The following is a 26,702-nucleotide window of genomic DNA, read 5'->3' on the forward strand; positions in this document are numbered from 1 at the left end:
TGTTTGTGTTGGATATGAGCTAGCTGATTTCTGTCTACTGCTGAGTGAGAGATACTGAATGAATGTGCAGTTTAAAATCATCAACAACAATAAAATAATAATAATTAAAAAAAAATTAAAAGGTTTTACAATCAAAGTACTCACTGGAAAGACTGAATAAAACCTGAAGACAGAGCTTGGAGCTTAAGAAGAAGTAAATTCAGGAGCTCTTTCTGTCATCCACTATTTTCTCTTATTGGGGTGAAGAGATACTACATCTAGGCATTCAATATAAACTCATTATTTCAGTTAAATAATAAATAGCATAGTCAGCTTGGTACACTGGAGAAATGTTTCAGCCGTATCTTGGGTTTTCCTGTTGGAAGAGATATTGAATGCTAAAACTAGAAATGAAAGTTCAGGAAAAAATTCACGTTTCATTACCATAAACCACCAGGCTGTACCATACAGTAGGAATAGCAGATCCCTCTTCTGCCTCTCATTTCTGCAGCTTGGGAACAGAAGTAACAAGGAGAGCTGAGCACAGCTGGCACAGCTCCTCCTGCTGCCTGAAAGTCCATCACCAATTGCTCTGGTCAGTACCAAAGTTTGGCGTGGGCTTGAAGCAAAGCAAATCACTGACAAATCCTTTTCAGCTAGACCAAAATGATGAAGAAAGACCACAATGAAGAAAAATGTCAAAATCTTTGGGGGGTGGGGGGGCCAGTTATTTTTAAGGTAGTTGCTACATTCTCACACATTATATCTCATTTGCACAAAAAACATGTCAAGAAATCTTCCCTTCATTCCCAGACTTCTTACTCTTTTTCATGAAAGGAAAAGCCTACAATGCTCTAAACAAAAGGTAAGACAAACAATATAGGAATATTAACACTTCTTTCTGAATCCAAAGAAGCCAAGTTGCATCTTCAGATACCTGAGCTCCAAATTGTCTCTATTCAGAATGTGGACTAAAACTACAGATCAAGGTGAGGATACATTTAAAAAATAAATAAAAAATAAAAATAAAAAGTCCAGAGAAATTGAAAAGACAGATTTTGACCTCTCCAAAAGGAGTGTTTCTGTGCAGGGTCTAACAAACATCCCCTCTTAGACTGCAGCAGAGCAGCAGAGTGAGTTCAAGGCATGTTTTGGGGAGAGGGTGAATGCCAAAGCTTAGGTGGTTTGTACATTGCTAAGTCCTGTCCTGCTCTCTGCACTCCAGCAAAATCCTCCTGAAACACACAGCGTGCAATGAGCTGGGAATGAAAATTAAGAGGGCTGAGGAGGAAGGTGAGGTGCATTTGATAAACAGTAGCCACTTGGGAAGGGAAGGAAACCTAGAAATATTTTTTTTTTTAATTTTTATTTTAAAGAGGAATATTCTTAATAGGAAAACTGTTCAGCAGAGCAAGAGCCTTAATAGCTTTGGGCTGTATTACTGCTAAATGAAAAGAGGCAATACTCCTACCATTGGCAGCAGAGGAACTGAATGATCACAATTTTAATTGTGCTCACTCTTCTGCCATTTAAAGACTCTAAGAGACAGATTTCCAATCTGTCTTTGCTGACCCTGAGGCCCTCCCTATTTCAGGTTCACTTTCGTGCCTGTACCTGAGGTCAGATGGTTGCAGAAGTCTATCCCTCTCTGTGACCCAACTGCTCACACAATTTAATTTGTGGATTTGTGCTGGCAGAATAAGAGGTCAGTTCCTGAAAACCTAGCCTTAACATTTCCTGTTGACAGCTTCTCAGATATTGCCTATCTGCTACCCATATCACAGTGTCTGTATTCTTTCCTCATAGATCTCATAACAGTAACAAACCACCCTTCATTCTCCAACCTGTCATCTTTTTGCCCTGTGAATTTCCAATAGCATCCTGAAAAAAACAGCAGAGGCTGAGTGAAAGAGCTAAGATAATATTGCTACCTAAGTTGTGCTCCTGCATAATCCCCTAACCCATGGCATATATTAATATAAAGCTATAATATAAGTCAAGCCTAGGAACAAAACATTACAGGTTTTCCCTTGTTTATTTGTTTGGGTTTCTCTTTGTTGCTCCATGTCTGTTAATATAAAAGACTGTAAGCAGTGTTACGCGACCAGTGCATTACTCTCAGCTAATGCATGCCTATGAGGCATTCCAGCTGCTCCTTCAACCTGAGCTGTTTTGTAATGTGTGTGAACCTTGTTTGAGCTGGCATGATATAGTATCTGGAAAGGCAATTTAATGCAATCTCTCATCTATTTCACTGATTGCAACCATTTAGTGCAATCTTAAAGAAAGATGATTAGAACTCACTGGTTCTTAATGTTTAATTTATTTACATTCATGTCTGCTAGGGAGCCATTTCATTCATCTCCTAAATGATAGCATAAAATCATTGAAAAATGATGTGCAATAAACATTATTATTATACTGCTGTCCTCACTAGCAGATAACAACTGCTGTCATTCGTAACAGTGATTGACCTATATGGCACAGCACTTTAAATTCTAACCATAATAAAACACATTATAGGCATAACACTTCTGTATTGATGCCTGGCACAATAACAGGTTTTTAGTTAAAATTCAGCAAGACTGGCATTTCTGTGCAGGTAGGTTGAAGCACAGCTACTCTTCAAGAAAAAAAAAATCAGCACAAAAATGTCATATTAGCTGAAAAGAAAGGGTGAATTTTTGGAACCATGACTGCATCCTAATTGGCACTTCTGGTGTTGTTGCCTGGTGCAGAGGCATTCATATTAAGCTGAACAAATGCCACATTTGCATTTCCGATAAGTGCTAGCATTTTTCACATTTCTCATGCATCCCTTGTTTAAATAAGCATACCTGAAAAGTTACCTAAATTAGCCTGCCAAGATGGCTTACTATCTCATTCTCATTGGCAGAAATGTGGAATTTTTATAATAATAACCTTGATTCAGTGTAAGTAACCCTGCCAGAAGCATTTGGGGGATTAAAATAAGTGCAACCTCAAAAAGTTAAAGTGGCTGCGATGGGTATCTTCTAACAAAGCAGCAGACACCAACCTGTGCCAAGCAGCACAAAGCATTTAACAAAGTTCCCAGCAAATGAGTGTATTCATGAGTGTAAAACTTTTTTTCTTTTTAATCTTATACAGTTGTTTTTGTTTTTGTTTTTGTTTTTTATTGCAATGTTATAAAATGCTGTTTCTTTTATTTCACAAAAAGCAATGTTCATCATTTTATTACTTCTTTCAAAGGTACTGTACTATGATGAAAGAAGGTATACATTTTTCTTGATGGAATCAAGGCAATGAATAATTGAAAGTTACTCTTCATTCCAGCTGTGCCATGTGGCTTCTAAGTTTATGGTAAAAACAGATTTGGAAGTAAAACTAAGTTAATTTTGCATAATGTATAGATACATACATAGATATACAATAAATAAATAAATGTATGTATCTATTAACTCAACTCCTCCAAAGCATAGCACTGATTAGACCTATCAGAGTGTTCCTCTATCAAAGAACATGGAATCAAAATGCAGCTGTCATTCAGGAAATGACTATGCCAATCAAGCATTTTCCACTTACGGAAACTAAAATGGCATGTTACTTTTCTTGAAGTCTCAACAATGAGAGAGAGAGACAGACGGAGGGATGGATGGACTCTGTTTCCTCTACACTATACCACATTGCCATCTGAATTGCTTGCCAGTTTCCACCCTGTCACACATGTGCAAAGCCCATATGGTCAGGGAGGTTGCCCAGGTGTCACCGCTCTTTGCCTGCCAGACTGATATTAAAGGTAATGATTCAGGAAAAGGTGGGATGTGAGCCTAAGTCCAACTTTAGGTTGAAATTTAGCACCTGAAAAGTAAAGGAGCAACACATCTGATTTGATATATGCTGAAAATTCTGGATACAATAATAGTCAAATGCAAAGAAAAGCTGTAACCTACCTTAAGTCCCTTTTCAGAGAACAAGCTAATAATAGTAAAATATGAGAATTCACAAAGGACTAAACCAGGTCTTGTAAGTGGTTCTGACCACTATTTTTCACCATTGCTATGTTTAATTATTTTATCTTAATGTCTGCTGATATTACCTTCTGTATACACATGCACATACACATACTTTTATGGAAGAAGGTGGTGAGGGAAGAGGTTTTTAGAGAAAGCTGGTGAGCTTGCACATCATGGCGGTGTTGCCATAGGAGCAGGATTGCAGGCATCTCCTGGCACTGGTCATGGCACTGCAGGGTGATGGCTTTCTTGAGGGGGACCACTATTATCTAACTGGCTGTTCCCTTGTGGGAAGCAGAAGCTCCTGGAATGGTCTTACATGGCTGACCTCTCTGCTCCTCCATTACCAAAATTCCATATTCCCTCTATAAATTCCCTTTCCATAGCAGAACTCTTGGACAGTCAGCTTTTCTAAATAGAAATATAGCTACTCATACAAATGTATGAAAACAAACAACCAAGCAACAACTAAAAATCTAAGCAAACAACCTACCCCAAACAGGATTTTCAGTCCAGTCTCAGTGATGTACAAGCAGTGTTAGTTTTTCCTTATGCATTTGTATATCTCTTACCAAATTTGCTCTAAAATGCTAGTACTTCCCCTCCATAAATAGCCCTTTTCGGGGTTGCTGTAGTTGGAGGTTTGGAGCAAAGACTGTTCAGGACATGGCATAGCTGCTTCCCTTTTCAAACCACTGAAACAAAACTCTTCAGATATCAATATGTTTGGCTGCATCCCCTCTCAAAACACATGCATAATTTATATTGCATCAGTTGATCAGCTGAAAAGCAAAACAAAGCAAGCAAACAAACAAACAAACACAAGAAATTTCTTTGAAGTCCCCCAGCATATTTAACAGGTATATGCTAGCCTGAGGTGATAGAGTGGAGACTCTGGGGTGTCTTTGTTTTTTAATTCTCTGGAGATAATTTTAAACCAGTAGAAATTACTTGAAGTGACAAGACATACTCTGACCTGCTTTGCTAAGTGCAGTAGAACCACCCCAATGCTGCTCAAGGAGCATTTGCTTTCTCCTGGAAGTAAAGCTTCACCTATTTCTGGTGAATTTGGAACAGCTTTCATGCCCCTGGCAAGAGATTATTAGTCCCCTCCTCACTTTGCTTTGCCTGGCCAGAAGGAAGAGAGAACATCTAGCCCAGCCCTGTTGTCCATCCAGCATGGAGTATGTATGGTCACCAAGAACAACTTTCAACAGTTGGATAGCAGTTCTATCCTAGAGAAATGAAGTCACGCTAGGTGTTGTAAAACTAGGTGTAGAAAATATTTGGTGTTTAGTATAAACAACACACATTTCTCTGGTTTCCATCCACCATTATCACTGCTGTATGCATCCCACTAAACTAAACCAGACTGACAGCTCCAGCTGTGCTGGTTCCTGTTTCGTCATGCTAGTGCAGGGGAATAGAGTGGATTCAAAAGCTCTGGGCACCATATAGATCAGTGAGACTTTCCATTAATGCTCTGTGGTAGCTACTACCCTGAGTGTGCAAGATAGGTTCAAAATAGGGTCAAAGTAACCACCAGAGATGGGGGAGCAGTGGAGGCAGCCGTGAGTCAGTGTTCTTCCAATCAAGTTGCTCTGAACTGGCAAGCTCCAAACAAGGCATGTGCAACTATACCAGCAAAGCAGGGCCCTCTCTTCCTCTGGCCTCACACAAGTGCCATTCATAGTTTCCTGACTACTTAGACCATGGGCACATGAACAGGTTAAGTTTTGTCAAACTATTACAATTTTTAAAGGCTGTAAATGACAGCATAGTTCTTAAAAGCACTTCAGACTTACCTGAAGAGCAGCAAAAACATCAGCAGATGAGTCAGGGCAAACCATGTCACACTCCCAATCATTTATTTGCACTGTGTAATTTGCTCAAGGTTCACAACTTCAGTGTCACCTCCTTGTTCTGGAGTGCCTAGTCTTACAAAGTCTGAGCTAGTCACACAGCAAGATTTAATGCTGATAACAATACCTCCCAAATCCTTGTTGAGTGTGTGTGTTGTGGATAGCACAGGATGGAACAGGGAAAAGACAGCGACTACTCTCTTAAGCTCCTTTTGAAGCTTCTGGTATTTCATAGCTATCCGAGGGCCAATTAGGATTCTGATTTAAAGCTTCAGCAGTCCCCGAGGACAATAGCAGCTACAGCAGAAAAATAAATACTTGAGTTTTCTTTTACCTTAGACCAATCAAGGAAACACTGACACCAACACATTTTTCCATTTCCCTGTGACCACTATTTGCCACCAAAAAATAACTTCTAACCAAAAAAGTAGAGCGCATCAGACAGAATGGTGATTTGGGCCATGTGTGATTTGGGCCTTGGGAAACAGATTGAAGTATGATGTTGCACCGACTGTAACAAGGCTGTAAGAGTCAATCTACAGGGAGCAATGTTTTTATCTGGTCACCTCTTTCACTAAATACACAAGCAGAGCACTCCCTCTTCTCGTTAATTTGGCCCATTTGCTCTCCGTGCTTCTTTAGAAATTATTAAGAAAAGTGGGCAAATTATGGGCCTGCAAATCTACATGTTTCTGTTTTGTACAAAGCATTGTGACCTTTTTCTGCTCTCCAGTAATTCCAAAGTGTCTTGCTTTTAAAAGTTCAGACTTGTCATGTTGCTAATCCTGGATGAGGACAAGCATGCAACATATATTTGAAAGTTATTGGTTGGAAAATAAGAATGATATTAACATTCAAATTGATTAACCTTTGCAGGGATATCATATTATAGTGGCAGAAGATGGGCTGAATATCAAGGATACTATTTTAGGTGTCTGATTGAAATGCTGTGACTCACCACCCCTCCAGGCACCCGTTTCCCTCCTCTGCCTCTGAAAGGAAGCTGGCCTTCTCTCGGCACCCAGTGCCTCTTCCACTGTTTCCTTTAACATGAGTCAAGACATGATATACACCTTCCAGCAATGACTACCGAAGTAAAGGTACTGAGGATGAAGAATCAGGGGATTAGAAAACATTTGTCAATCTGCTTCTGTACTTAGAGTTTTTATTCCTGGCTGGCTGCTTGTTGGAGCATCCTGCAGGTAGGATCCCCCCTCAGGTGCTGGGGCTCAACCCCAGCAAGCTTCCCAATGCACCTTTGCTGTGGCCACAGCCAGCACCAAGCTCACCTGGCAGGGAATGCTCCCAGCTGCTGCTTCTCCTGGAAGACCCCATCCAGCTTTCTGAGTGCTCCTCTGGTGTTTCAGTGCAAAGTTAGGCAGCTCAGTTCAAAATTGAATGGGTCAGTCTCACTTCTTTAGCAAGCAAGGGAACAACCAACCTGCTCATTGCTATTCCCCAGATTCCCCAGCCAGGCAGAGTCTAACTCAGAACAGCAGAACCTTTTCTTATGCAAAACTGGAGGTTCAGAATGGTCAAAATTGCTACAGAAGATATTCAAAAAGTCTCTGAGTTCTGAAATTCACCATAGAAAGTAATAAAAGTGTTATCATATCTGTTGTTCAGCTATGTACAGTAATTAGGTTGTTCATGAGTATTCATTAATTATTTTTTTTAATAAAAAACTCCTAAATGACCTCTTTTAGAGACAGCCACATCTCTTTTCTCATTCAGTGGCCAGGGGGTGTAAAATGAAGAATGAGAAATCTCAGGTGCCTGAGAAAGGCAAGGAATGTTGGTATCCATATTAGTTAGGAACAATGGTTTTCCTAATTTTCTGTGTTGAAAAAGATGCCACTATGCAAGATGCCACTATGGAGAAGTACGAACCAAAACAGCAAAAGACAAGAATGAAAACACCTTTAGAAAAAAAAAAAAAAAAAAGAATTAGTGAATTTGGCCTGTAAAAAAAAAAAAAAGTGGAAATTGAGGCAATTTCATCCCAATTGTATGCCCCCAAAAGAAGAAATACATTTTTTTTTTCATCTAAGTTTGTGCTGCCTACATTATCCTCCATAAACTGACAAATGATACCATTTTTTTCATTACCTAGAAAGTAGCATTCAAGGAAATAAAATCCTGGCTAACAGCTCTACCTTTACATACATATATATATCCAGGAGAAACTAGACTAGACTTAAAGGAGGAGCAGCTTCTCCAAGCTACACAGCAATTGCCTTCTCAGGCTATAAATTGTGAGAATGGGAACAACAGGAATCTGAAAGTGCTTTTACAATTACCACTTACTGTTTGTAAAGCTGGAATGTTTTCAAAGGTATCAGCGTTATACAGCAAAATCTGATTAAAAACATGAAATGTAAAAGTTTTATTTACAGGTAATACTAAATAATCTCCAACTCCTTTTTATTGCACCTAAAAGCTAGATCAGAATTTAGAAGTTCTATTGTTAAAGCTACTTTTATTAGCTGGACCAAAATAATAGAAGAATGTTAACCAAATCATATATAAGGCACTAAAAATGTGTATAGTGCAGAATCCTGCCTCTACATAAATGAGTAAGCACTTTGACCCTGACTTCCAGAGGAATCTGGGAAGCATATGACAGCGACTCATCCAGTGTAAGTCACCTTCTACAGTTCCTCTGCCAACCTCCACTCCATTATCCTGGTCTCTGCCCTCTGATGGTCTCCAACAACTTTGCAGAGGTTAGAGGAGGAAGAGGACAAGAGGACACTGTCTCATCACTGTGCTGGGGAAAAGATAAGAAACTCCATCCCCAGCCCCCAGCACAATCAGAAGATGCCTATTCCTATCTGTTTCTGCTTTTGGAGCACAGGAAGACCAAATCACACCAGCTTCCAAAAGTACCACCTCATTTTCCTTTGCTCATTCATGGTATATGTCCATATTAGTTCTTCCCTAATCACCATCATCGTCCCTGTCTCCTTCTGTAGAAGCATCCCAGTGTACTTGCAAATCTTTTATAATTTAGGCACCATCCAACTGACTGTATTCTTTAAGATCATCTTCTGTGAAGGCTAGAAATGCTTCTTTCAGATCCTTTGTTTCATTTTCTCCAATTGCAATAGATTTATCCTTGGGGTGCCCTCTCTTTGTCATAAACTATTATGCTATTTTGCACCCCTACCCACTTCAAAACAACCACGTGTAATCTCCATTTATAAGAAGGATAGCCACTGATATCCAGTGCAGTCTGCTTACATCTAATAGCAACTTAAAGAAGCTGAGGGCCAACATGCATATAAAGCAAATTGCACAGTGCTGTACTTAGACTTCCTGTGACCTGGTCTCTTGTCCCTGAAAAAAGAGAGAACAAGAAAGACATAGCATATTTACATCGCTGAATTCCTATTCCTCACAATAGCGTTCAGTCTTTCATTAGGAAATTTTTGACAGTGAAATTAAATGCTCATAAACTGAAACATTGTAGTTAGTTCTCTTCCTTAAATGATGAGGTTGCTTTCAACATACTCTGAGTCAGGACATCGAATTTATTCTCCATGCCCCTGCCAAGACTATGAAACTTCATCCAAACCCCTAGCTGAAACCCTACTATTGCTCTTCGGAGGCCAACTCTGAAGGTTGCTGTGACCACTACAGAAGAGCAGTTGGATCTCCTACAGCAGCATGTCCACATTCAGTCCCACACCAAGCATCTTTCAGTGTATTTAACCTAACTTCCAGGTACTAACTTCACGCATTCAGTTGTCTTTGTGTAAGAGATGATTGCATTTTTTCAGTTATTACTCAACTCTCAATAAATCTTCTATTTCTTAATCCATGTACAGTGATAAACCAGGTTTGCACATGACAGTGGCTGACTAACCAGTACAAACTCCTTTGGCACTGCTGGACTTGAAGGAGACATTTCTTATTTTCAATGGGTTGCAAACGGCATCTCTTTTTTTTTTTTTTTTGACTTGTATTAATACAGCATATTAAAATCCATCTTCAGTGGGCAAGAATTCTGATGTTACATATCTACAGGGCTGTAAAAACATTTTGATCTTCTCTGCCAAACTTTTTTTCTGGAATGAAAGCTATGTAGAAATTCTATTACAATTTGTTGTATACTTTATATAGTTTTATATATATATGAAACTATTGATATCTCTATGTAGCAAAAGATATGTCTCACATATTTCTAACAAATGAGACTGTTATTAGATGCATGCGATGAATTGCCTGGAGATATTACCATGGTACTGTATGTTTTATCATGCAAGCTGAAAACTAAATTGTTTTGTTCCCTTGATGACTGCAATACACACAAGGAACTCTGTAAACTTCAATTACAGCTGCCAAATTTTTGCACATTCCCTAATCAGTTCAGTTATAATAAAATAGAAACTTGAAGTCTTTATAATCTGAGGCTACCTGGAAAATATGTGGGTGGAGCTGATGGAAAGACTGAGAAAGGACAAGAACTGCACCAGGATATATATAACAAAAACACAGATTCCAAACACATCAATAGTTTCAGATGAGATAGAGTTAATTTTCTTCATAGAGGCTCAAACAGTGCTGTGTTTTGGATTTTTGATTAAAATAGTGGTGATAACACATGGATGGTTTCAGTTGTTGCTGAGGAGTGGTTGCACAGAGCCAAGGCCATTTCTGAAATCAGTTATGTTGTATAATGTCAATGTATCAAACCTGTATCAGTGGCTCCTGCATATCAGTGTTGATACTTGTTGCTCAAAAACCATGGAATCACTAGCATCTCAAATATCAAAACACAGGCAAACTGACAAATTGCATTTGTAAAGCTGTCTGAAGAAGTTAGGGTGAAAGGTACAGGAAATCAGTAAACTTGCCAGACTATAGAGCCAAAAAGCCTTCTTCCAGCCAAAAGAGGAAGAGTCTCCAGTCTCTACGACTGTGGAAGAGAATGTATTCCATTGCCCTTTGCGATACTACCCAAAAGCTATATAAAATGAGAACATTAAAGAGAAATTAAGGGTCAGTATCTGTAGTTACCATATTTTCTCACATTCTATATTATGGTGGCAAATCCTTGTTTTGGATAACTGGAAAACTGAAGGAAACTTTTAAAAGAAACTATGGACTTACCATCACCAAGCATTCAAAAAATCACACATAAATACATGACTATCAGGGGTCATAAATTCAGTTTAAACATCTGAGATGAAGACTTATTCTCAGTGAAGTAGATGGCAGATTTGATTTCAACAGTGTATGGTTTCCACTCTGTGACATTTCCTAAAAAGCTTCAGGTTGATTTTATTTGCAGGTCAGGCTTCTAAGTCTGGAAGGTACATTTAAGTTGCATTTTCACTTTTTATTTTTACCTGCAGAAGAGCTAAAAACAAACAACAAACAAACAAAACCTTAGCTTTTGGAAAAACTGAAAATCTCATTAGAAATAACAGAAGGACACAGACCTAGCGCTTTAAAACATGCCATGCTTGAGACACAATATGAGTCAATTCTGTCACAGTTCTCAGCTGCCATAGTCCACCTGGTTAATAAACTTTAGCAGGAAGGGAAGGACTAATGACATCAACTCTGCTGAAATTTGGTGGGTTTTGTTTTGTTTTTAATCACTTGTTCTAAATTAACCTAGTAAAGTAAAAAGTTTATCTCCCATTCCAAGAGGCGTCTTTTTTTTCGGGGGAGGGATATGGTAGTAAAAGCCCCCTCTCGTAACATGTTATACACCAGGGTCTGGAGTTTCTAAAAATCCGTGACAAATTCTACTATCCTCCTTACCATAAAAAGGATTTTGCATGGGGATAATTCCCTTCTACCCCAGCAGGTTACTTTTGTCAGCAATCCTGGTGAATAAAAGTTGTGCAGTGATAAAAATAACGAAAACATGACCTGTTACTTTTGTTACTGATCAGATCCAGTGACAAGGAGTGCAATTTGTGTAGACAAATTTAGAGAGGAGATGTACAATGTGCTCCAAGACATTTTTCTTGGGTATGTAAACTCTATGCACATAAATGTAGGTTATGTCTAAAATGAGATAAATACAACCTAGAGAAATGGAGTTTTTGTAGGCCATTAAGAATAAAACAGATGGCCTGTCTTCCAAGCGCTCCCAGAAAAGACATAGCAAACCCTTAAAAACAAATGGAAGAAGGAAAATGGGTCCACCCAAAACATTACTTGACCTAACAATTTAGAGTGGCTTACAAGGTTACATGAAGAAATACAGAGTGCCCCCAAATGTGCCCACTTTGGCTGTGAGATGCACAAGAAGCCTGTAACCATGCTGAATTGCTTCCCTTCTCCGTTTCTCAATTACTGCTTTCCTATCTCTCTGTAAATCTGATTAAATTGTGCCTGCTTAGTGAAGGGCAAAGGAAAGAGGAGATGGACCTGGCTAGGACTGAATAGGAAAGCAAGGAAATGAAAAAGACAAAAAAGAGAATTTGTCTTATTATTTTTTAAACCTTCTACGCTCTATGACACTTAACACCATGCAACTTAGAAAGGATTTTGGAAAAGCTCAAACAAATACTTTAAAACAAAGGAAAAAGCCAATTCCAGATAAAACATTTTTCTAAGCTCTGTATCCAGATTACATTGCAATAACATAAGCAGAGGCAGGGGTTGATTTTTATGTTACCTGTAAGACTCCAATCTAATCAACCACATAACTAGCTTAAAAATTTGGAAGCTTTTCTCCAGCTCTGAAGAGTTACAGAATTAGACATCAGTTCTTCATACTGCCTGTATAAGCCTTTATGTCAGGACCACTGAAAAGAGTTCTGCTGAATACACTTCAGACAGAGGCATGGAAACGCAGCACAGAAAGTAGGCTTTTTTTTTTTTTTTTTTTCATTTTAATCCCCTGAACAAGAAATCACAGACTGAGAGTGGAGGCAAAACTCAGTTTTCAAACCCAACATTCATTCAGAGCGCAGTGTTACTGTCAATTGTGTTGATGGCTGGCCTGTAAAGGAATTTGCTAAGGATTTTCTGGGAGAGAAAAAAAAAAAAAAAAAGATAAAGAAAAATTCTTGCTCCTTGATCAGGTTCACCACCACTTTTTAGCTACTGCTCCATATGATCTTTTGTCTGTCTCCCCTCCTCCCCATCTGTTCTGATGGAACCGTGCCCACTCACAAATTGGATGGTCCCTGTTGCAGAGATGCCAGATGCAGGATGAATACTTGAACAACAGAAAAAAAAAGTAGCTTACAAACACTTCTGACTGCCAGCAAGACATGGCTGCATTGCAGAAAGCACATTAAAAAAAAAAAAAAAGGAAACAAACAAACAAACAAACAAACAAAACAACACCAAAACAAAACCAAAACCAAAGAAAAATACCCAACTTGTTTAACTTTTCAAGATGTAGCTGAATTACAGTAGCAAAGTGTACAAATGCCTCCTCAGCCATGTGTGTGAGTGCACTGGCAGGCCTGCAGATATGGCAGCAGCAGATTAGTGAGAGTTAAGATTTGCTTGATGCATTAATCAAAAGAAAGGAAACTTTTAAGATGGTCAGCTCAGAGGGTGCGTTATTTTCAGCATGCATCTCAACACCAGGGAAAGCTTTGGCTGGCAATTGTTTATCACTGTTAACATTTCTCACGGCTTTTGCTGTTAAGGTAGTGATGGGCTGCAAACACCACTAGGTCTGAGAAGTAACATTTCTTACATTTTTTGACTGCACTAAAGCCCTAGGAAATGTCACTTCTCTGCCTATCAACTTCATCAAATATTGAGACTGACATTTTATTCAAATCTCTCCTGTTTGCCAGTAATTACATAGCAGTGTATTCTACTGTAAAATATGGAAATGAGTGGAAACAATAGGGATATGAGGGGAATATACAGTCACTGAAAAGTGCACACAGCAAAGCTCCAGGCACAGAAATCCCCTCCCCCCCCCCCCCATTGTTTGCACCTATAAAAAAATACTTTATTTCCAGATTGCTTCTGGTCTCTGTGGAAATGGGTTCAGGGAAACACAAAAAGCAGACAGTCAGATATATAGCCAGGGTCAAATCTTGTCAGGAGTTCAGGGTAAGATGTCTAGCAGAGGACAGCAGCTGTTGTTGATGGCTGAAAAGGTGGTGATAATCCACTGAACTGCTGCTTTACCAGGATGGAAGGTGAAGCTGGAGGCACCATTTGACTGTTTGACAGCCACAGAATAACTTCAGTGTAAATAGCTGAGATACTGCTTAAGTTCTAGGCTAGGTGATAAAAATTTTAGGTCCATTCTTACAAGGGTACCATCCCCATTTCAGTGGTCCACCAGAAAGCCCAGCAGCTGCACCCCCAAATTCAGTTTCAGTTCTATGTCCTTTTGCCTTAAACTGCTATGAAAATGACTGGATAGGGAATACATTTTTAAACAGGGAACAGTTATTAAGCACTAAATTTCTACCAGTATAAGTCATTTAGTATTAATAACTTCACTTCGTAATTAACTTTGCATAACAATAGTAGCTGGATACCCTCATCCTGTGATAAGCAACAGGCTCCTCTGCCCTGGAGACAGTATAATCAAAGCTGACAAAATGGAAAGAAAGGATAATGTACGAAGAGATTAAGTGAATGTCCAAGGTCACACAGACATGTGCCATAGAGGCTGGAGCTGAACCTGAAGATTTGGAGTTGCACTGGCAACTGCTGCTATTTTTATGTTCCTAAAGCACGCTGCTGTGAGAAGGCACAGCAAAGGAAGGTATATTATGGATCTAACTCTCACCTGAGGATTAGCTATCCCTGAGGTCAACCAAGTCAAATAGCAGCGTTGGATCTAATCCGTCTGCAATTTAGAAGATGGTCCTTCATCAGTCACAGCTCTACAGTGAGTGCTGAAAGAGTTAACAGACTGAATCTGCTATGAATTCTACTGAGACAATGAGAAAGTAGATGAATGTCTCATCAGTATTAACATGGAATGATGTTAATGTTTATTAACCTGAAAATATTTGGGGAACACTAAGGAAAACAGAAACAAAACCAAAACCAAATCAACTGCTGGGTGTCCTGCAAAATCTTTTTTTCCTGCCAAAGGCCTGTCTCAATTGACTGTCTGCCACCGTGAGTGTAACCTACACCACTCTTTCTGTTTCTGTCCCTGAATGTCTAAGCATTTTAAATATCCGGTGAGATAAAGACACTTCTTTATTTATGAGATGACAAAGAAAAGACAAGAAGGGGTGGCACTGCTTATCTGTTTTTTTACTCCTGAAGTATTAGCAGGTTATCAGTACCTCTAAACAGGATAGCAATTTGATTTCAAAATTGGTTTCATTGCTGCCCTTTTCACCTCATTTCTCAGAAGACTTGGAGTCACATTCTCCATTGATTCTCCTCCTCTGACCCAGTGGAGATTGAAGAGATACTTACGTTCAAGTGTAACTTTCTTTAAAAACTCAAGAAAATCTCTGCATACTTTCTCCATCAAGGCTTTGTTTTGTTCAGTTTCCCATCCCATTTATGATCAACTTGTATACATAAATGTGACAGTGATTTTTGATACAGGTGTGGAACTATCCAAGGGCTGATAATTAAGGTATGTTCAAACAATTAGCTGCTACCAAAACTAAATCATAAATGCAAATAAAACTTGTAGACCACAAATACAGCTATGTCCTACCCCCTATGCTATAAGCAGTTACACATTATTTTTCCTTTCATTGACTGAATCTTTGATGCATATATTCAACTTTGAGCACTGCATTTTTGATGAGAATAAAACTAACAATTTTCATTGCTGGCTTCCATTTTTTTGATCTAGCAGAGCAGAAGGTATTTAGTTGAAAAAAAAAATAAAAATCTTCAGGGCATAATGATACTGAGGTGACTCTGTGCTACTTCTGTACCTGGTAAGATGGCTGAATATGTCCCTGCCGTACTCCATGTAGTTGTGTCTGAACGAGACTGATTGATCCTTACAATATTGCTAAGTCAGTCAATGATTTTGGCTAATAAATCTGGGTTACATATGACAATAAAATGAAGCCTGCCCCTTGAAACACAGCTTATGACCACATCCCTGCTCTTGGGCAAGACTTTTAATAGTTTTCTCTGCTTGTGAAGGGGGTAATGGCTTGTAGAAAATGAGTTGCTTTTCTGGATCCCACAGGAAAACATTAATACTGGAGAGCTGTATGTCCTTGTGCTAAGGCTAATTGTCTATTTCATTTGCTTTTTCTTTTCCATTTTTCCCCAGCAATTCATAGGTAAAGGAATGCTTACTTTACTGCTTCAGAGACATTTATGGAATGCATATATTTTATTTAATCTTCATCACTTAGCCATGCAAATTATGTCTTCATCTATTGCTGTATTTCTACCCTTAAAAAACACCAACAAAAAAGTTTTATTCAAACTGGTTATCATAAGAAGGAAGCTTCTGTTATCAACGTTTTCACCTCCCTTCAGATAAACTACTACACATTATAGCCAATACTACACCAATATTATTCATGTATCAACGTGAAAGGAAAATTCATTCTTCTGCAGCCCAGACAGAGCATTACGAACACGACACATATTGACAGTAACCTCACTTCACAGCTATATTCTTTTTCCTTGGTACTGGTTTGTATGTAAGGCTAAAACACTGGCAAAATAAATAAATAAATAGATGAGAGAGAGAGAGAGAGAGAGAGAGAGGGAAGGAATGACAGGCCAGGGAAGAATCTCATTCTTTGTAAATGAGAAACTCAGCTCATGATATAACCCTTTCAGCCAGGAGCAAACTGAGGCTTTTCAACTCCAATTGTCTGATCTGAGGTACGTTCCCATTTTTAATGAGACATTTACTAAACTTCTGCATATATAGAGAAAGCTAATTTACTTCTTTAGAGTTCAGACATGTTTCCATCTCAATATAATTAGAGCAAATTGTCTTTAAAACAATATTGATTTTAGATTAAAGCTTTCCATTGCAATACCAGTAGAGGCAGCGTTTCTCTTACTTAACCTTGATGACAGATAATGTCAAATTCAACAAAAACTATTTAATAAAACAATTTTGACTCTTAAAAGAGAAAACTAGTTAAAACTGTGTTAATTGCTCTATCAAATGAAAAATATGCATCCTGTTATAAATGGAAAAGGTTCACATTCTTCTTATATTTTGTTATTAATATTTCAAAAATATTAAAAAACATTTCTGCTGCATAGATGCTTGTTTTTTTACTTTATCTCATGAACATGGCTTGATTCCCCTGCTGTATGTCCAAAGGAAATATGGTAATGTTCACTTTTCACTGTTAACTCTCATGATTATTCTCAGAGATAACCAGAAACTAACATCTACCCATCTGGTATCACATCCAGTAAGAATCCATCTTCCATTTTCCTAAAATGTGCTACTGCCAAAAGAAGTGAGTCCTCCTGAAAGGGACAGAATAAACCAGAACATCTTCTGGAAGAGGAATCCTTCAGTCAGCCAGAGCACATGAAGTTTGGAAGGTTAAAGTTTGGCAACTTTATGAACAGAAACTCAAGTGCCTGCTCCCCATTAGTTTGAAGAAATGAGAGAAGTTGCTTCAATACACCAGGAGAAGGGCCATGGAGCTATTCCCACTTCCATCTTCAAAAGCACTGAAAAACTAGAGGCTGGCACTACTCTGAGATCATCTGTTCACACCAAATGTCTGCCAAAGAATTACGGCTGCTTAGCACAGATACTTGACCACAACTGTGTACACCTGTCCCATTTGCAGTTTGGATGGCCATAAACCTAGGCTCTGAATATACATAACCAAGACAACAGTGTTATGACCAAGTGGTATATCATCTTCCATTAGACAGGGAAGGTGAGGAACACACACACACGAGGTAGAGAAAATGAGGTATTCAGAAAAAAAACATAGCAGTAAAGAGGTAATAATATTTAGCTTGACTCTAACCTAAATATTTTAGCATTACTAGTAAAACCAAGACAAATAGCAGCAGTTTTCAGAAGTACATTTGCAGGATGTCCAATCCTGAACAACTCTGTGCATTCAAAACATGTCTACACCTCTAGCTATGCTTGTCATAGTACATGGTAATAGCTGCACTCTTGCAGGTAATGAGTAAATTCCAGTTATTTTGGTAATGTTGTTTTCAGTTCATCATGGTTACAGCCTACATTTTCTTGCCACAGCCAGCATGAATGACGGAGAATGTTGACACTTTTACATTTACTATCATTTTGGGTGTTGTTTTCTTGGTAATATAGGGATGTACTATAATAAAAGCAGTCACTGTGTATTGGTTGTTTTTATTCAGTAAGCTTAGTGTGTGTCTGGTTCCCCAGAGAGGATTTGGAAAGCTGTGCCTGGCTCTAATGCACATGTATAGAGTGCCTCTCTTTGCTGAGGCCCTAAAATTTTCATGCATTAAAAAAAAAAAAAAAAAAAGGTATGAAGAGAATGTTCCCATATTTTTCCATGTCTGGCTACCTCTGTGAATTACACAAAAAACATTTCATGTGATCAGGCCAGATGTTGCCACAGTGCAAACAGGTGCATGACCACAGCCACATTACCATAATCAGTTCACAGGACTGAGACTGAGAATTGCTTTGCTAGTACAGCAATGATACACCAAAAGGGTAAGGGTGAGAATGATCATCTTCAGAGCCCTTCCAGTACACCAGTGTTTGATTATTGTTATTCCTCATTCTCAATGATCTAATCTGCTCCCCTCCCACTACATACTTAGGGGGTTCACTGAGATTAGACAATTTCAAAGGTCTTTATCCTCTGAAGTTTGCTTTCTGGTCTAAAAAAAAATATAATAATAATAACAATAACAATAACAACAACAATAATAATCATCATCATCATCATCATCATCATCCAGAGGGGCATTCCTCTTAAAGAGATTCTTGGCAGAAAACAAAATTTGATTATGACTATTTAATTAGGCCCTATCCAACCTGGCCTTCCAGGGGTGGAGCATCCACATCCATGGAAAGCAACAGAAAGAAATACAAGTTCAAAAACAAAGTCAGACAAATCAGATTATAAAACACTAAAATATGACATCACTTTTTAAAGAACCTTCAAAAGATTTCAGTGCAAACAAGTGAAAAGTCACTAGTGTCTCACAAAACAACAGTGTTTGGAGAAAGTAACAGATAAAGCTTTAGATGCTGTTTAATTATAGCATTTAACATTTGAAGATACTGTTATACTTAGCTAGGAAACTAGTCTTGTACAGCCAAGAATCCTCCCTGTTAATGGACTGCAGATCAGACACAATGGGTTTTATACTGTATTAATTCTTTCAAGAGTTCCACTATCAACTGACTGCAGTACCTCTACTGGAAATAATTGTAAATGTTCTAGTGCCAATAAAATGACTTCTAAATTGCCAAAAGATGAGATTTTTTTTTCCTGAAAGTTCCTTTTTTAAAAAAAAGATATTTTAAAGTTCTGTATATTCATTAACTTAATTTTCACTTCTTTATTTCCTGCTAAATCTTCCAGAATGTTTTATACTAAAATGCAAGAAGACCCCTCCAGATTCTATTTCTGGAGTAGCTGCTACACATATCATAAAGCTGATCGTCCTAAACACCTAGATTTCAAAAAAATAATGTTAAGCAACTTAGCATGAAAATTAAGAAACTTTAAAATCGGTTTTATCATCAATCTTTTCTCTTTCGGTAGCAGCTGCTGTTCTCTCTACCCTAAATGTACTCATGGTGCAACTTCTGGACCAATAGAAGCTGGGTATTGTTTTCAGAATGACTGAAGTACACTTAATCTCATTGACTTTCAGTTTTGCTCACCATGGCATGCCCCTTGAACAGTAAGTGACAGATGTGTCTATTGTCCACAGTAGGACTTAAAAGGCATCAGTGCCTTTTTGACAGGATTCATTTCCCACCTAAAATGTTCTGTCAGACGGAAGTTAGACACACTATAAAAAATCCTTCTTCCTGGATCACAACTGTTAAAACAGAGCTTTTAGAAAGACATTTGGAGGGCTTCTGGGTCTGGTATGTTATGACATGTCCAAGAGAACCGGTGCTTGCTGATGGATTCAGGAAGAATCCAAAGCTTTGAACTGCTTCCTGTGAAAAGAGAACTAACCCACAGCAACGCTCTCATTTGGGCATGACACAGGAATAAGTCTACTTTGTTTTATTTGTGTGATACCACTTGAATTTATTCTGAAATAATGTCTGTTTCTAGAATGATAATGTATTCCATGTTTATTGTCCATGTAACAAAGGATTTGGCCTTTTACACTAAAGAATAGCAAAAGGAAGGTGAGAGATTTTCTTGGGCTAAATGATCATCAGTACCATTGTAGAGACAAGTGTGGCTGCAGTAAGCAGTCAGGTGTGGTTTCCAAAAATGGTCTGGGCAAAGGTTAGAGCCATGGTGGGGCTATTTTTCTTTCTGATGTTGATGGCAGAGCAAAGTGTAGTGCATCAAACCTCCCAGTGCTCCTGCTGTGAGCAGTAGCTAGGCTGTCATTACCGGCTTTATTCCTATATTTGAAATCAGAATTCTTCTGAGGAAATCTCTGTCCAGTTTAATGCTCCTTAGCACAAAATTCAAAGGACTGGATTAATGAATTTAACTCAAAAAGTTTGTGAATTTGTGCAACCCTGTCATTTTTCATTGCAAACAGCCTCTACTGCAACCCCCAAATCTTGTGCACTAGACTGTGTGTAAACTAGCCATATCTCCAAGGAAAATGTCCTGTTCTATACAGAGATTTTAACAGCTGAGGCACAAAAGAAAATAACGGTACCTGGCAACTGATGTCTCTATAAATGCTTTCTTTCAAGTTGGATCTGCTAGAAAAGCTCCCTTTTAAGTTTGATGAACAAATGCTGATTGCACCATGGAGACAGTTACTACAAGTTACCACCAGCTAGTGGAAGCAAGGAAGAAGACAAAACCCTATAATATTCAGGGAATGCTTTCCTCTGCTAATCAGAGGAAGCTGGAAGATCAAATATGTGTTCAGTGGGCAGTTGTTACTGGGTTGGCTTTTTATCTCGGTTCAATAAATTGACTTGCTCACTTGTTACTAAAGCAGATTATTGTAAATGGGCTTCTTGGTCAGCAGCACCTCTTGATAACATTTTAATTAAAATTAATATGTGTCTCATTTGCTTTTGGGGGTCTAATATGTGACACTTCAGGACACCGACAGTGTCAGATGCCATTTTCTTCAATTAATCGGTACATAATTATATTCAAATGGCTGGGAAGAGTGCAACTTTTTCCTTCGTGCAACATTTTCCATTTTGATATTTGCTCCACTGATAGTGCCCAGTACAAAAGTCACACTTCCCCTCTGAGAGAAGACACTGTGTTGAACTTGCAGATCTTTCCTATGTCTTTTCCCATTACAAAAATTGGTACTTATGATTCCTGTCATTCCCCATCAAAATAAGGTCAGCTCTTAAGTGCTGTCTGGCTGTTGTCATGGACCCTTCCAGACACCTTGTCTACCAGTCTGCATCAGGCAGCAGTGTGCCTCTGTCTCCAGATGGAGAAAGGACAACATCAAGCACCAAGGGACACATCCTGCCCCCACTTCTCCCTGGAGGAGAGTCACAGACCCAGCTTAGGCTGGGGTAGCGCTGGCCAAAGCAGGCAGTACAGCATGCAACAGTCACAGCTGGTGTAACCTGCAGGCTGGGAATGCCATCACCACACTGGGCAGGATCAAGATGGGCATGTGAGAAAGGGAAAAAATAAAAATACTGATGTAAAGCAAAAGTAGCCAGGCTTGATAATCTTTTGTTTCCTAAGATGTCTAATGGGACCTTGACCTGCTGAGCCAGAGCTCCTATGGGGGCCATCAGTTTGTGGCACTCATACACAAATCTGCATGTACTTAACTCACACTGCCGCATTTAGGAACAGGAGTGCTAACTTCTCTCTTCTGCATTAAGAAAGTGAAAGCATGGAGGCTAGTTCAAAGACACAAATGTTATCTGTTCAAAAACATCAAAAGAGATAGGCCTCCGTGCTTCAAGCTACCACAGGAATTACTACATTTGTTTTCCTTCTGGCATTAATGATAAATAGTCAGAATCACTGTTCTATGTCTCATACCACACATCCTTCTTGCAAATACACATCTACTTCCTATCAATGATAGACTGTCTTCTCTGCACCTATTCATAAAATGGGGATCATTATTTCCCTTTGTACTACCCACGCTATGCTAAAAAATAATGATTAAAGAAACAGGACGGTCATCTTGCTTCTTTAGTCCTGGCATCCCACTATCGTTATAAGTATTTTTCTACAGTGTTTCCTTCTTTACGGACTCTGTAATGAACTTTTTGTTCATCAGGAAACTAGCTTGTAAGCCGCAAAGATCAGAGCTTTATTTCAAAGGGAGGGAAAACAGTATGTCATTTCATCTCATGCACATTTAGGTGAATTTATAACTCAGGAAACAAGTTACATGATCTTACTGACAGGCATTGATGCAAAGAAGCAGTGCAGCAGAATTTAAACATTTTAGGCACCTCCAGAAAGAGATGTAAGACTCTCTTTTGCAACACACATAACCAGTTATCAGAGAAGTTACTCTGTTTTCAGCTCCATAAACTCACATGTATGTCAACGCTCTATTTGTGCAGGTGACTTTAAAAAAATTATTATTTTTTTTTTTTTTGGTGCTGTGTTGCGGACACCTGTCCACTTGGAAACATCTAAGCCACAAAACAGCTGTCAGATGGTAGCAACTTTTGGTTACTCTGAACCAGGGCTGGATTCAACCCAACAGTGACTGAGAGGTGAGAGATTTGGTATGATCTTATCAGTTTTCTGAGCCATCTGGTTCCAAATGTGCAATTTAACAGTGAAATATTGCTACAAAGAATCTAACAGCATTTGTGAAGTTTAAGACTAGAATTATCCTTTGAATGATAGATACAATCGTATCAGCTTCGGCATATTATGCATTTAAAATATAGCTACCATTTGCAGTGAAGCAAAGATAACCATCATTAATTCTAATGCAATATAGAATGATGCTCATATAGAAGTGAAATCTCATCCAAATATTTGATCTGATGTCAAAGTAACACATGTAAATCAAGATAAAGATATCAACACAAGATAAAGCAGTTAGTAAAATCATCTGTGCAAACTTCCATCCGAGTACTTCACTTTTCATATATGAGGTAGAAAACAGCTTCTCTTGCACTGCATTACCTGTATGCAGTGTCATACACTATAGCCGTGAGTGACAGTCTTCAAAAACTGAAGGGAAGAACTTAATAGGTTACTTCTGTCAGTCTCACTGCAATAGCCAATGAGTGATCCACAAAATTCAGATTAGCCAGAGCACTTCCAGAAAGGGTATCCCAGCCTTGCTTCTTCCCTCCCTCCTTACACCCATTCTCCAGGTGTAGAAATGAAGCACAGGCACTTACCAATATTTGCTGAAGATCGCACAAAAACCTCTAGCAGAGGACTAAGTTGACAGACGTCTTCCAGGTCCATATGTGCATCCTAGCTGGATGATGGTATGCATTCTCACGCTCCTTCTACAATGTATACAGTATTTTTATGACACACAATTCCCAATGAGTTTGGAAGCTTAGACATCAAATTGGGTGGACAGTCCTTGCAGCCATTAGGAAGCTCTATTAAAGTGAATACACAGCTAAGAAAGGGAGGGCTATACTCCAGACCAGGCTACAGAAATAGCATCATAATATTATTTATGATTTCATTTGAACTATTAGTAAAATATTCATTCATATCCTGATACTAATATAAAATTCTTTATTATCTAGTGATACTAAATTTCAGGCTCTCACAGTTTTAAAGTAGGCCAAATGCTGGGTTTGAATACCCTGACATTGTCTTTCTAGAACATAATAATCAGTCAAATGTGAAAAATGAGCTTGAAAGTTAACACACCAGTATGGATAAGAACAATTCTTGAAGAGTAAATTATGTCTAATTAACTAGAGTGAGATAGCAGCTTTTTTCTCACATCGTGTTTCATTTCATTGTTAGGAGTCATAATCTTTACATTAACCAGCTCTTCAGCTGAAATGTGGGGGAGTGCTACTTGTGAAAGGCTCCAAAACTGGACTTAAGATATCAGGCTGTGCAGTTCCTCGTAGCTGAGAAATATGTCAAATGCTGCTCTCTGTTGTATCACAACCCTGACATTGGCTTTCAAGGAAGGATTCAGCCTGAAAACCCCTTTGAAGTGGAATAGAAACTTTGAAGGCAGCATCAGAACAAAATCACGTTCCAGTCTTCACATCTGTCTGTGCACTTGGCAGATGCTGCACACCAATAATTTAAATGAAGGCATTTTTTTATTCTCAGGCTTTGTGATAATTCCAGGGCATTTCCTCCACCATATTTGTAACCTATTCATCATACCATTTCACTGCATAATGAAGACAAATGCCAACAGTTTAGCAACAGATTTGGATAATGGCGAGATGTACAGTAACACAGAGTAATATGACCAGGCTTGCAAGTTCTAATTGAATATTTTTCTGATCCTATTTCCATTAATTGTTCCTCCTGTTTCATTTTTTTTTCTCACCATTTTATATGCTGCCGGCCCCCCCCTTCCCTCTTCTCCTCAAAGTGCATCCTGAAAGCATTTTCAAGAAATAGATTCTGCTCCCAATGTGGAATCAGGCTTTCTCCTTATCAATATACACTGCTTATGTGCCGATGAACTATCGAGTTGCTGATGGAAGAAACAGTACATATCTCAGGCATGGTACTTAATTGGTATGCTGGCCCATGCAAAGCTATCTGATTGCATTCAGTGACTGGCAGGGACAGAAAGCATTTCCAAGGGAAATAATATCTAGCTGTGAATGTGGGAATATGTGTGTAAGAACTGAACAGTAAACACCAGCCTTAATTTTAATATCTCACATCATGTAAAACTTAAAAAAAGATGAGTGCTCTGATATTCAAGCAGACCCCTGCGGGACAGAAATGTTATCATAATAATATTATAGAAACCAATGTAAAATATCCAGCTGCTGTGAGAGTTTTAGGGGCATCAAACGTTCTTGAATCACCATTTTCCTTCTACAAATGAAAGTATTTACCTATTAACAGCAGCAAAAGTATATTATTTTACTGGGCTGTATGACTGCAAGCAACATTGCCTTTCAGTTTAGGCTTTGATAGGTTAGCATTTAATGTCCCAAACAGCCCTTAAACGCTCCAAGGTGAAAATGTAAAACCGTAATCCAGCTCTAAATGGTCATTTAAAAAAATGATCATCCCAAAGCTCAGGAGTGCCTTTATCTGTTTATGAAGCATTCCCGTTAAAATAGTTACACTAGGAATGTGGGGAGGATGATACCCATTTAATTTTACGGTGTTTTTCTCTCTCCAATGATAAAAGATGGCTGGGACTGCAACAAGAGCCAAATTCTCTTTGCCTTATTCACACAACTAATCACATTGACTACAGTGGGACTGTTTGTGGAGGGGATTTGGCCTGGACTCTTACTGTGTCAATTATCTTTCTTTACAAGCAGGTTTCTCTTTTTGTCTTACTCTCTAGCCAAACTGTTACTCATACGTTTCCAGATTAAATGCATGACAGACAACACCAAAGATTTGAAAGCTGCAAAAAGAAACATCAGTTCAGATCTCTGGGTTCAGACTAAAAACAAAGAAGCAAAACAAAACAAAAAACTTGACAAAACAAAACATCTTGCTGACACAACTTTTAGGGAATTGGTCAAGGAAGATTTACACAGAACTGTTCAGACAATACCTGTATTGTTCATCCCTTAGGCTTTACATCTGCTTTCCCAGAAATGAGAAGGCAAGAAAGACTTTGTGATATTCAGAGACAATTCGTGTGCAAATCCTGACCTTCATAAAGATGTCCAAATGTTCACAAGTTGATAATTTTTTTTTAAAGTAATGCGTGACATAAAGAGAATTGGGAGACTCTCTGCCTGGGCAGTCATTTAAGCTGGGGCAATGAGCAAGTACAGGCTGCTGGCCACGTACAGCTCCTTGTCTGAACCCAGCCCGATGGGCTCCTGCTGAGAGCTTTTCATACCTCAAAGACAAATCGCGGCAGCCTTGGTCAGCTCCTGGGTCAGACACCTCCAGAAGCACCTCGGGACCACAGTGCTGATAGACAATGGCTGCCCCGTTTCACCGGATCCGCAGCAGTTATTGAGAAGGACCTTTACCACTTCAGACAGGTGTCCCCACTTTCTCACCCTGATTCCAGCGTCACTTGCCAGCTTCTTTTGGGGTTGCTGTTGAAAACAAACAAACAAAAAAATCAGTTCTCCAATGCTCTTCCTTCAGGGCTATCTGCTAGCCCAGCCTCATTTTGTGGAGGGTGAGAAAGTGGAGCTGGCTTTTCCTGAGCTCCTCTTGTACTCTCTGCTTTTGTGGGATGGGGGGAGGGCTGTTCTGGATTATTTATGTATTTATTTACCTGGCTGGGTGGCAGAAGAAACCTTAGCAAGCTAGGCAGGGTAGTTCATTGTAAAGTTCTGTGAGAGGAGGGGATGAAAGCACTGCCTTCCTCTTGAAGATAACTCAGCAAGAAGGAGAAAAACTTTCTCCATAGCAGCCCACACCTTCATCCTGAGAGACAAAAAGTGTTCTACAGAATACCCAATCCTTTTCTGAGAGCCTGGAAGAGGGCTCAGGAAAACAGCTGACCCAGTGAAATGCCAGATTTGCTCTGCTTATAATCACAAGTATTGATACCCCCAAAAGAAGGGAAAATCCTGACAGAAAAAAAAAAAAAAAAAAAGCTTTATTATTTCCAATGCACAGATATAATAAACACCTGTGATTACTGATTCTTCCAAAATGGTATGGACTGTAGATTTATTGGGAAGCAAGTGTCAATCCTCCTCAGACCTTTC

At 38.8% G+C, this 26,702-nt stretch overlaps 1 protein-coding gene across 8 annotated transcripts in view; it reads right to left on the bottom strand.

Annotated features, from left to right (window-relative positions):
• Nucleotides 1-26,702, bottom strand: part of LOC310902974 (uncharacterized protein) — a 145,592-nt gene that overhangs the window by 20,146 nt on the left and 98,744 nt on the right. For 7 of the 8 annotated variants that reach the window (XR_014587176.1, XR_014587177.1, XR_014587178.1 and 4 more), the window contains 3 exons: nt 25,874-26,078; nt 23,238-23,450; nt 145-11,201 (listed from right to left, as the gene is read on the bottom strand). The gene's annotated coding sequence lies outside the window, so the exon portion shown is untranslated. Of the gene's footprint in view, nt 1-144; nt 11,202-23,237; nt 23,451-25,579; nt 26,079-26,702 lie in introns of all 8 variants that reach the window. The other variant, XM_083845428.1, reaches the window with a different exon arrangement.

The sequence above is a fragment of the Anser anser genome (genome assembly GCF_964211835.1).
Source record: "Anser anser genome assembly, chromosome: 1".
Classification (NCBI taxonomy): domain Eukaryota; kingdom Metazoa; phylum Chordata; class Aves; order Anseriformes; family Anatidae; genus Anser; species Anser anser.